The 12,152-nt window shown below is 59.9% G+C and overlaps 1 protein-coding gene across 7 annotated transcripts in view; it reads left to right on the top strand.

The window, feature by feature from the left end:
- Elfn2 (extracellular leucine-rich repeat and fibronectin type III domain containing 2) overlaps positions 1-12,152 on the top strand; it is a 56,574-nt gene that overhangs the window by 6,285 nt on the left and 38,137 nt on the right. Inside the window, exon 1 of one of the 7 annotated variants that reach the window (XM_013511686.1) lies at positions 2,100-2,257. The exons of the other annotated variants lie outside the window; for them this stretch is intronic. The gene's annotated coding sequence lies outside the window, so the exon portion shown is untranslated. Of the gene's footprint in view, positions 1-2,099; positions 2,258-12,152 lie in introns of those variants that run through there. 7 annotated transcript variants of the gene reach the window in all.

Genomic DNA, 12,152 nt, shown 5'->3' with positions numbered 1-12,152 from the left:
GGTCCCTCGCCACCGCCTCCGGGTCGCCGTCCCCGCCCCGCGCTCTGCGGCCCCGCCCACGCCGCCCGCCCTCAGCTCGTCCCGCGGCGGCTCTCTGCCTTCCTTCTCTGTGATTGGAATTTGCAGCCTCTGCCGCTCGCAGCTAATTTCACGGCCTCTGGGCTCGGCGCGGTGCGCGGGATGGGGAGTTGCGGGCGGGGCCCGGGCGGGGGTGACCCGAGCTCACGCTGTCCTCGTCCTGGGTGGGCGCTCTCGGTCCGCAGCGCGAAGCCCCAGGCGGGGTTGGGGCGCGGGCGTGGCCGAGGTGCACGTGCGCTCTGGCCCCTGCGTCCGGGAGCGGCTCCGTGTGCGTGGGCCGGTTTGGGACACGTATGTGCTGGCGTGCAGTCTCCGCAGGGTGTCCTGCGCCTGTGGGCGTGTTTGCCTGGGGCACAGACCTGGAGGGGGCCGTGCACAGCGGCCCGTGTGGGCCTGTGGGCGTGTTGATTTGGTCTGCGCAGCGTCCCCAGGCGCAGTGGCCCAGCCCAGCTGCATGTCTGGGCGTGTCTGTGCAGGGCACCCACGTCCGGCCGGGGGGGTGTGTTGGTGGTGCCTGAGTACCCCTGCGGTATGGGAGGGGGTGCGTGCCCTGTGTGTGCCTTGGGTGCCTACCCATCCCTACTGCCCACAGGTCTCAGGGTCAAGTGTGGTTGGTGGCTAGGCTTGGGCACCTTTCCTGGAGAAGAGGTCCCTTCCTTGGGGTGGGGGAGTGGCAGAGGCAGCGTGGGGGACCAGTGTTTGTGTTCTGCCAGCTGCCGCTGGCAGCCAGCGCTCGGTGGGTCTGCATATGTTTGTGAATGGCACCGCTGAGGAGGCCGAGGTGTGAGCCCCTCCTGTGGGGGAGGCCCGGCGCCATCTGTGCTGGGGAGGCTGCGGGGCCAGACAGGGAGAGGACCAAGTGTGTGCATGCCCGTGTGCACCCGTGGGCGCGGTGGGCCCTGGGTCTGGGGTGTGTGTGCGGGACGAGGCCCTGGTATGTGAGTGTGGGGTGGGAAGGGGGCACCTGGGGATGGCTGGGTGCCAGTTTCAGGAGTTGTGAATGAGAGAGGGGCGGAACTCCAGTCTCAGCAGCAGAGGGTTCGGGCCCAGTGGAAGCAGGGAGCGGGCAGTGCCTGCCTTTAAGTGACCAGCAGCAAGGTGGTTTTGGTTGGCACTGCTGGGTGCCGGCTGAGTGTGAGGCTGTGTGTGAGCACTTGCACATGTGGGTGTGATGTATGTGACCCTGACTGTGAGTGGGACATGGGAGACTGGCTGGAGGATCCCAGAAAACCCCACCTGGCGCCTACCCCTCTTGCCCAGCTGCTGGAAAGACATCTGTGGCACCTGCCCGTCCCTGTCCCTGAGCCCTGCAGTTTCGGATGGGAGTCCCTGGCCCACTTGTACCTTGAGGCCCTTCCTCTCCAGTGCTCTTGCTCCATTGTCTATTTTTATTTTAGATATAGATATAGATTTGTGGTACGGGGGAGTGAACCCAGGGCCTTTGCACTGAGCTACATCCCCAGCCCTTAATTTTTTTTTTTTTCTTTATCTTGACCCAGGATCTTACTAAGTTGTTCAGGCTGGGCTCAAACTTTGGATCCTCCTGCCTCAGCCTCCCAGAGCGCTGGGCTTACGAACCTACACCACTATGTGTAGCTTGCCCCATCATCTGTATCTCTACCTGTGTCTCTTCCTATCTCTCTGCTTCTGTCTCTCTCTGCTGTCTCCCTGTCTCTCTCTCCATTTCCCTCCCTATCTCTGCTTCCATCTTTCCATCTCCTTCTGTCTCTCTCCCTCTGTCTCCGGTCCTCTCAGCCCCATCTCTCCATCTGCTCCTGTCTCTCTGTCTCTGTCTCCATCTCTCTCCTTCTCCCTTCTTCCCTCCTCTCCCTCTGCGCTCTCTCTCTCTCTCACTGATATCATTTGTGGTATATCCGGTTGCTATGGGAACCCTAAGAAAGAAGTGAGTGTACCCTTCAAGACTTCAGCATTTTCCCGCCTCCCTCCCTCCTGCTCTCCCCTCCCTCTCTTCCTCTCTTCCTCTCTTCTCCCTCCCTCTCTCCCCCTCGCCTCCTGGCAGAGGAGAGGACTTGGGTGAGGAGCTGCGCTGCTACCGCCGCGCCGTGCTGGGCCAGGACCCTCGATCCCATTGCCACCACCGCTGCTGCGGCTGCCCGGGGACCTCCTGGAGACGCAGGCCAGGGACACAGCTGTGCTTCCCTTTGGCCGCAGACACCCGGTAAGGACAGGGTTTTTCTGACGGTGCGTGTGGCTGTGTGTGCACGGCTCACGTGACCTGGCCTTGTGAACCCGTGATGAGTGCGGCCTCAGTCTGCTGTGTGTCCCTTCTTGCTTGGCTGGTGTCCGTCCCCAGCCGTGGGCAGCTGTGGGCATCCGTGGCCAGCCGCTCCCCGGTCCCCCTTCCCCAGGGCCTCGGAGGCAGCTGGCAGGGCTGCAGGCCTGTTGGGGGCTGGGACAGGGCCCCACGGAGGGTGGCGAGTATGCTCTTGCCCCCGTATCCACCTGAGGGGATAACCTGGGCCTGCACCCCAGACCACGGGCGTCTGTCCCTGCTGGGGGTGGGGACTGGTGTCAGGGGACAGCCTGGCACAACATGACCTCTTCTCCCTCTGCAGCAGGGGCCTTCGCATTGTGGAGGGGTCGGACTAGGGGCTGGGGGGCAGCTGGGGGCAGGTGAACGCCAGCAGCAGCATCACGGGCCGGATCCGGTGCTGTTGAATCCTGGAGGCGGCAGGCTGGGAGCAGTCTGACCCCAGGAGGCCGCAGGCAGGCCAGCAGGCAGGCAGGAGACAGGTGCTGTTCCTTTCCGGCTGGAGCCAGTGGCTGCCCTGGAGAGGAGAGGCTCGGGCTGTCACGGTCACCGCGGCTGTGTTGGTGGTGGCCACGTGGAGGGAGCTGTTGTCTGGGCCGGCGGGCGGGCTGAGTGACGGGCGCGAGGGAGCCGCCTCTGTGGCATTGTGGTCTCCATGGAGAGGGGAGGAGACCGGGAGGAGGCCGCGGTGCTCGAGTTGGTGGTTGCTAGGCAGAGGGTGATGCTGTCTCGGAGGTCTGCTGGGCCCCACGTGGAGGGGCTGTGGCTGCTGAGGAGTGGGGATCCCCCTTGGTGGGGGACCTGGTGCTGATCTCTGGGGGAGTCTAGGGGGTGCGAGGCTCGGGTGAGGCTTAGCTTAGGCTGCTGCGTCCGCCCCTCCTGTCCCTGCCGTGGCCATGCTGCCCCTGCTCAGAGCCTCTGGCTGTACCCGTCCCCTCCTGGACTCTGGCCCCTCCCTCAGTCAGCTTTGTCCCAGGCCCTGGTCCTGCCTTATGGGGAGCAGGTAGGGAGGCGGCTTGCCGGGGCCATGCAGCAGGGGCCGAGGGAGTCAGCCCTCAGCCGCCTGGCCCTCTAGCATCGCTGTGTCTCTACCCAGGGTCCTGCTCCACAGCAGCCTGCCTCTGCCTCTCTGCGGCCACTGTCTTCTCTGTGTCCGCAGGCCCCAGGATTCTCCGGGAGCAGCATTTCACCGAGATAACAGCTCCGGGAAGCCGCTGGGGAGAGCAGTGAGGTTGGGGTTTGAATCCTGGCCTTGGCTCTTATACTGTGTGACCTGTGCCTCAGTTTCCTCCTCTGTGCAGTGGGGATGAGGCACGTGCCTCGCGGGGTTGCTGGGTTTGAGGTGTGGCATGTGAGCGGCAGTGTGGTTCCCGGCACCTAGTGGGCTCTCAGCACCATTCCTCCTAAAAAACAATTTTAAATGATTCCCAAATGTGCACAAGGAGGCCACAGTGTCTTTTCACAGAGATCTGCCTAGTGGCACCCTGGCCCTTGCCCCTCCTGAGGTAGGAGACTTCTCCCCAGTTCAGGAACAGGGCAGCCCAGAGAGGTAGAGGGCCTTGTGATGGTCACACAGCACCTTGGCAGTGAAACTCCATGTGGCAACTTCCAGTCTGGGGGCTTCCTCCCTGCTTCCTCTGGGGCTCTAGTCAGGAGGTCCTGGGGGATCGCATGGGAAGTGTGTGGCTGGAGGAAGCCTTGGTGCTGTCTACCTTGTTGGCATCCCGGGGGACATCCAGGGAAGGGGCTCAAGGGACCCCTGAGTGGAACATTGGAGGGGCTTCATAGCAGACAGGTGACTGTCTTTGAAAGGTGAGGGTCTATTTCAGGTCTTGGCACCACCACTTTCTAGGCGGGGCCTCTGGGGACCTGTCATCACTTTTCTGGCCTCAGTCTCTTCATCTGTACAATGGGCCTAGCTGGTGAGGGAGAGACGAAGTTAACCTGCCTCTTCCTCCCATCTCCCATGGGCCTGGGGGGAAGACAAGGGCTGTCCAGGGTGACCCCAGAGGGTAGACATGGGGCTGTCCAGGCCTTGGGCATTCACAGTGCAAGGCTTCCTCTGTGGCAGCTGTCCCAGGAGGTGGGGCCAGGGCAGTGGGCACCTGTGGGAGTGAGACTAGGAAAGGCTGCAGGGAACCAGGCTGGGCCTAACAGACTGCAGGATGTGTCCCTAAGTGACCATTTACAGGCTGTGGGCTCTTGGGGACCTCAGTTTCCTTACCTGTGAAATGGGGGCACGGCAGTAGAATGGGAATCTTTTAAAAGAGTGAAGATGTGCAGTGGGGATTGCAGACTCCCTGACTCTGTCTTGAGACCCCTATTGTCACCTCCTTGGGGAGGCACTCCCTGACCACCCTGTCTGGTGCTCTGGGCCTTCTTCATTTCCTTCCAGACTCTAGCACATCCAGCCAGGGTTTGTTTATTTAGATGTTCACAGTCTGTCCTCCACGCTCTGTGGAGTGCCAGCCTTTTCTGTCCCTCTCCTGCTCCACCCAAGTGTCCTGGATGGGGTCGGCACCTAGAAGTTCAATACACGTCTGTTGCAGTTGGGCATGGTGGCGCATGCCTGTAATCCCAGCATTCTGGGAGGTTGAGGCAGGAGAATCCCAGATTCGAGCCCAGCCTGGGCAACTTGGTGATTAGCAAGACCCTGTCTTAATTTTAAAAAGGGCTGAGGCCAGGAATGGTGATGCATACCTATAATCCCAGCACTCTGGGAGGCTGAGGCAGGAAGATTGCTATGACTTCAAGGTCAACCTGAACTACATAGTGAGACCCTGTGTCAAAAAACTAAACCAAACCAAACAGGTGGGGATGTAGCTCAGTGCAAAGGCCCTGGCTTCTGTCTCCAGTACTGAAAAAAAAAATGGGGTGGATGCATGGGTGGGTTTCCTTGCCAACTGCCCTGGGAGGCTGGGCTTGTCCCATTTTACCAGAAGGAAGGTGAGGCCAAGCAGGAAGGAGGGCACAGACCTAGCTTTTGACCCCAGGTCAGGCTGACCCCAGGTCCAGCGCTTTTTTCTACTGCACTCACTGTCTTGTGGGGGAGGTGGGGAGAGCTTGTGTTTGGACTTGACTCTGGAAGCAGAGACAAGGTCATGGAAGCAGGCTGAATTGTCCAAAGAAACTCATTCAGCGGCTCAGTGGCTGTGTGACCTTAGGCATATGACTTAACCACTCCGCTCCTCAGTTTACCTGTCTGTGAAAAGGGGTCATCTCTTCCCTGGCTTCCAGAGGTGATGGCTCTGAGCTTTGATTTACAGGTTTGCTGGGTGGCCTCCTCCCGGGATGGAAAGACAGACAGTCCCTGCTGGACTGTGGCTGCCTGGGAGGCCTCACTGCCACCACCCCAGAGGGACTCAGCATGCTTGGGACAGGTCCCATCCTTCCCTACCAGCCTAGGATTTCTTGCACCCTGTTCTGCTGGCCTGATCTCTTACCCTTCTAGGTCAGGAGTGGTGAAAGAGAAAATCAGAGAGAAGCTGTTTAATTGAGCACCTACTGTGTGTCAAGGACTTTGCTGTCTGTGTCCCCTCCCATGGCTACAGAAGCGTGCGCAGCTCACAGCATGGGTTGTTGGCCATGTGACCATGCTGAGTTTGGGGTGCCTCAGAGCTTCCTGCCTCTGTTGTGAGCCAAGTCGGGGTGGGAGAAGGGGAGGGATCCGCGGAGGTGCCTGTGACCCAGGATGGAGCTCAGAGTGCCTGGGCCCCCATTTCAGGAGCTATGGACCGGACAGATCGCACCCAGGCGGCTGCCCACCCCTGCCAGCCTCGAGGGCCCAGGGAATAGATCTGGCCTTGTGTGCGGCATCCCAGTGCCTCGCTCAAGACCCCATCTGTTTGGGGAGGAGAAAGGGGGTCTGTGGCATCCAACAGAGGTGGGATTCATGGGCAGGCCCAGGGAGGGGGGGCTGCCTGGTACTGGCCAGACCTGGAGGGGCGCCAGCGGGGAAGGAGGGGGCAAGGCAGGCATGGCCCGCATGCGCCCACCCGCCTGGCGCCTGCTCCTGGTTGGAGGGGAGGGGACTGGACCGGAGGCCAACCCAGCAGTTGTGGGTGGTCTGTGCCCCACCTGCTTGCTGAGTCCGGGGAGGATGGCTGCAGGGAGCTATCGAGGTTGGGGACCCTTCTGCAGGAGGGGAGCCCCTGGGCTGGAGAGGGCTAGGCGTGGGCAGGGGCAGCAGAGAGGAGCCCAGTTCTCAATTCCCGAAGGTCACCGCCTCCGTGTCAGTTTGCTCATCTGTGTAATGGGGACTCTGCCTGGCATCAGGGGTGACACAGCAAAGCAAGGCTGGAGGAGGACAACCTGCCACAGTGGTCCCCAGGGTCCCTTGGTGAAGCCGTGCCTCCACCCCATGTCCACACAGGATAACAACCAGCTAAACCCGCTTTAACCTTCCCAGGCTCAGGAGAGAGGGCATGGGCCACAGGGCTCCCTGCTGCCTGCTGTGTGACCCTCTCAAGTCCGGCGCTCTCTCTGGTCCCCAGGCTGAGACCTTGCTCCTGTTCCCAAGGACAGCCCGGGCTGGTTGGGGACAGAGGGTGCTCTCCAGGGGCAGAGAGGGATGGGCAGAGAATTGAGGACCCACGCAGTGGCATGAGGGCCTGGGATCTAAGCAGGGCACTCAGGAGAGTGAGAAGCAGTCAGTTTCTGGGTCCCCCTCAGCAAGTTGCTTTGCTCTGTGCCTCCTCTGTGCATTGGTAATAAAATAGTTCTGAGGCCCCTGGGCAATGGCTGTGCCCTGTGTTCCCTACTGGCGGGAGCAGGGAAGGTCCAGCCACCACGGCCCTGGGTCTGACGGGCTTTGTGGCAAAGCGTGTGTTCCGTCCCAGCTCCTCCACCCGCTCTGGTTGTGGGCTCCGGGCAGTTCATGATCCGACTCAGTTTCTTCATCTGTGAAAGGGGTGGAGGGCCCATGCTGGGCGCCTGCTCCTTCCTGTCCCTGCCTGGCTCCTGCCTGTGCTTCGGGGATGGTGTCAGTGGCAGGGGACGCTGTCTCCCAGAGGCAGGAGGGAGATCTGGGGCCGTCATTGGGGTCTGTCCGCAGGGCAGTGGGGGAAGCCGAGCAGCCTCGGGGGAGGGAGCAGCGCCTGGGCAGGGAGCCTCGTGGGCAGGATGCTGGCTGGGGCTGCACAGCTGGGAGTGGCCGGGCTGAGAGTGGCACCGGGGGTTGCCAGCTTCCAGGGTGGGCACTGCTGCTGCCACAGTCTCTACTTCTGAGCAGGATCACCTGGGGCCTGGCTGGAGCCGCTGTTTTTGTCTCTCCGTGTCCCCCATAGCCATCTGCACACTTGTCCTGCATGTCCCTGGGCTGCGGCTGTGGCCGGGGTGATGATTCGGTGAGTTTGTCGTGGGTGGGCTGCGCCTGTGTCAAGGATGTGCAGGGATACAGCCCCTCTTGGAACAAGTTCTCTGCGTATAAAACAGAAGGGGCAGCCGGGTGCAGTGGTGCATGCCTCCAATCCCAGCCCGCTAGGAGGCTGAGGCAGGAAGTTTGAGCCCAGCCTGGGCAACTTCAGGACTTTAACAAGAAAGATCCTGTCTCGAAATCCAAAACTACGTTGTAGGGAGTTGATACATGTGCATAACATATCTTAAATCTTTTAACTTTCTCTGGCCTCCCGGAAAGTAGCTCAGTGTCGAGGTCGGGGGTTCAACCCCTCGTACCACCTGGAGAAAAACAAAGAGGACCACCGTCCCAAGTCCGCAGAGCCTGCACTGTCACTTGCTCCTGCACCCACACGCGTGTGTAATGGTTTCTTGTTCGCACAAACCTGGCCTCTGATCCACACCCGGGGACTCCCCTTGGAGCCCAAGGGTCTGGGTTCCGACCCTCCGTGTGGGCTTCCCTTGTTGGCCACGTCCCTGTGCTGGTCACAGGGCTGTTGGCACTTTCTGCACGGTCATCCATGGTGCGCGGTTCCCCATTTGACCCAGGGGCTGCTCCATGGGGCAGTTGGTTGGATGTGGATGTCGGGGTTCCCTTGCTGTTGTTGGCTGAATGTATTAAGCGAAACCCCCTCCCAATGGGGTTTCTGCCTGGGGGGATCTGGGAAAAGGGAGCGTAGGGGGGTCTGGACCCAGAATTCCCTGGGGACTTGGGTGGCAGCAGTTGATGTCCCTGGCCATTCCCCGCCTGCTGTGACCCCAGGTCACTGGGCGCTGGGGCCCCTGGGTGCTAGGGGTGCTATGTCAAGTCCTGGCTGCCCAGGGCCCAGCGCCCGCTGGCCTGCCTCAGCCTCTGGAGTGGGGTGGGGCAGGCAGGTGAACCCAGCACCCCAAGAGGGCAGGGGCAGGCGGCTGGAGCAGGGGCCCCGAGTTTCTCCTTCCTCCTTGGAGCCTGGCCCGGGTCAGTCCTGGGACTTTTTTTGTCCTCTTGTCTGAGCAGAAGTTAGGTTGGTGCCATTGGGAGAGATCACTGGACAGGCAGTTCTGCGTTCGTGGTTCCAAAGGTGGCTCTGCTTCTTACCCTGTGTGGGATCCGATTCTTGGACCACACGGTCAAAGGAAATCATTTATTCCTTCTTTTTCTTTTCAACACCACTGAAGTAGCACCACATCCCAGGCAGTGTTCTAAAAACTTCACAGAAATTAACTACGTCCTCACAGCAACCCAGCAAAATACGGTCACATCCCTGTTGTGCAGTGGGGGAACCTGGTGGCACTCAGAGAAGTTAAGGAACTGAGGCATTGTCACCCAGCAAATTGGGGGTGAGTTCAGGACAGCGCTGGGCCATCTGGCTCCGCACTGCCCTCCTCACTGCCTCGCTGTGCCCTCGGGAATCCCCGAGAGCCTGGGCCAGCCGGGTGCCTTGAGACACCCAGGAAGATGGTCCTGGCAGCTGGTGGGTGTGGAAGCTTGTTCTCGGGCCAGGTTTTAGTCCTTAGCTTTTCATTTACCAGGTACATCACTTGGCCTCACCCAGCGTCAGTTTCTGTGCCTGTGGGACCGGGCAGTCCCGGGCACACAGTAGGTGCTCAGCTTGTGGCGGGCAGCTGTGCTGCTGCCACGACCTGGTGAGGGAGAGGCCGCGCAAGGCCTTGCGTGCTTCAGCACGGAGTGGGGACTGGGCACACTGTGGCCTTCTCTGTGGGGGACACACATGCTCACGCACACCCCTAAGAAGGACTCAGAGGGGAGGGACTTGCACAGGGCCCAGGTGAGTTCCAGCTCTCTGGAGTTCCCCGGCTGGGAGGGACTTTTTCTAAAACCTGCTGTGACCCTCCTTGACTCCTGGGCCCCATCACAGGCCCGCGTCCCCCGGGTCCAGTCGGTTCCCTGCAGGACACATTTCCCTAGCGCTGTGTCCTCTGCCACTGTGGGAGCCCTATGGGGACAGGAACTTTTCCCCTCTCCCTCGATCCTTTCTTTTCTTCCTTTTTTGTATTACTGGGGATTAAACATAGGGCTTTTGCACTGAGCTACATCCCTACCTTTCTGCAGTTTTAAATTTTGAGACAAGCTCTTGCTAAATTGCTCAGGCTGGCCTCAAACTTGCAACCCTCCTGCCTCAGCCTCCCAGAGCACTGAGAGATTATAGACATGCACCACCACTCCTGGCTGACAGGGCCTTTTCTGTCCTGTGCACAGTTGTGCTTGCCAGCTAGGCGTGAAGCCTGCTGTGTGTGTGTAGTATGTGCTGCATGAGAGTTTATTGATGAATAAGTGACCCTCAGATTCCTTCTAAAATCATTCTAAAAGGCATCTTCTCCACCTGTCTCTGATGGTGGAGCCTGAGCAGAGAATTGAACCTAGGCCTCCTGGCTCCCAGTCCCCTCAATCTTTGCCCTCATGTGCGCGCGTGCACACACACACGCACACACACTCATGCTTGTAAAGCACACATACTTGGCCGTGGTCCAAAAGCTTCCCTCTGATGGTTGCCCAATTTTCTAGCCTCAAAGTGCCCATCTGCCCATCTCTCTGCCAAGGCCACAGGCTGGACACCAGCTAGGGCACCTGTTCTGGGGCCTCCCCAGCCTTTGGCTGTCCGCACGATGGGCAGTAAGCCCGGAAGGGGCCCTGGGAAGGCAGAGCCGGTGCAGGGGATGTCTCACCGTGGCCAGTGCCCCGCTGGTGCTCGGCAGACGCTGTCCCCCACTTCTGGCCGTGTCCACAAGCCCCACCCTGCCATCCCACCTGCCCATGCCTCCTGGTCACCCTTCACCACTGCCCTGCTGTTCCTGCCCTCTGGAGTGTCAGCAGAAGGGACGTCCATCCCAGGGACTGGCCTCCCTTCCCCCTGCCCAGGAAGTCGCCCTACTGCTGGGAGGATGGTAATTAGCACAAGGCGGGCTGATTAGCTCAGAAATTAAGTCTTTGTTTCCCTCCCTCCCCAGTTTCCCAAAGGGAGCAGATGCAGAGTGGGCGAGGGGAGGGGCTGCCGTGGGTCATGGGTTGGGGGACACGTGTGGCTGTGAGCTGCGGGAGGGGCCCTGTGCGCTCTGCCCTTTTTCGTGGAGGGGGCATTTGCATCTTCATTTCCAGTCACTCACTGTCACTGCTGTCATTTATTGGGCACCTACCATGTGCAGTTGCCAGGCAGGACACTGTTTTAGGACTGTGGGGCAAGTAGGGGACTCTCATTTTTTTTGGGAGAACTCTGGGGCTCAGAGAGGTGAGGTGATGTCCCAGGTCACACAGCTCAGAGAGGTTAGGGCAGGGGTCAGGTCCAGGCATCCTCAGCAGCTTTGTTCTGGGCTGGGGGAGTTCTGGGGTCTGATGGCAGTCAGTGCAGGTCCTGGAGGCCTGTGTCCTTCTCATCTATGTGTCTTGGGACCAGAGCATCACCTCAGGTAGTTGGGGAGGAGCGGAGCAGTGACAGTGATCATGGCAGCCCTGGTGAACTATTCAGTGCTTGCTGTATGCCAGGCTGGAGCCCTGGGGTTGAGTTGGTCATTCTTACTATTTGATGTTTTTTTCTTTTTGCACTACTGGGGATTAAACCCAGGACCTTTCTTCAAACTGAGAGACATCTCCAGCCCATTTTTAATTTTTTTTATTTTGAGATAGCATCTCACTAAGTCAGTTGCTAAGTTGCCCATACAACTTAGCAACCTTGTGATAAATTGGCCTCATCAACCTTGGGATCGCCCTGCCTCAGCCTCCCAGAGTGCTGGGATTATGGACATGTACCACTAGGCCCGGCTCCATATTTTTTTTTTTTCACTTTTTGGTATTTTGGGGCAGGGTCTCACTATGTAGTCCAGGCTGGCCTTGAACCTACTATTAGCCCAGGCTAGCCTGAACAGACGACAGTCCTCCTGTCTCAGCCTCCCGCGTGCTGGGACTACAGGAGTGCACCACCATGCTTGTCTTCTATCTGACATTTTAAGGAGCTGGGTTGGGGCGGTCAGGTCTTCCTCCTCAGCCGTCATTCCCTGAGGGCTGCAGTGCAGGTGAGGTGCCTGGCACATGGTAGGTCTGTAACCAGGGGTGGTGTCCTGACCCCCTCCCTGAAAACTCGAATCCTGGAGCACTGTGTCTTGGGGGCCCAGTGGACCGGGCATCCTCGCGGCAGCCTGGGGTGGGCATTGCTTCCACTCCGTACAGACAGGAGGGTGAGGCTCAGAGGAACGTGGTGATTTGCTGAACGTCCCAGACAGTGAGAGCCAGGGGTTCGGCCTGACCCTGCTCCTCGAGCTTCGGAGTGGCTCTGTCCAGGGCCACTGCTCCTGCCTGGGGGAGGGGTGGCCCCAGCCCACCCTCCTCACGACTACGCGGGGAGCATCTCCACCTCCATGACTGTGTGCGGTGGACACCTGGGTCCCCACCTCTGCCGTGACAAGTGGCTGT

The sequence above is a fragment of the Chinchilla lanigera genome, unplaced genomic scaffold (assembly GCF_000276665.1).
Source record: "Chinchilla lanigera isolate Chin_1 unplaced genomic scaffold, ChiLan1.0 scaffold00012, whole genome shotgun sequence".
Classification (NCBI taxonomy): Eukaryota; Metazoa; Chordata; class Mammalia; order Rodentia; family Chinchillidae; genus Chinchilla; species Chinchilla lanigera.
This window is presented reverse-complemented; position numbering and strand designations above follow the sequence as displayed.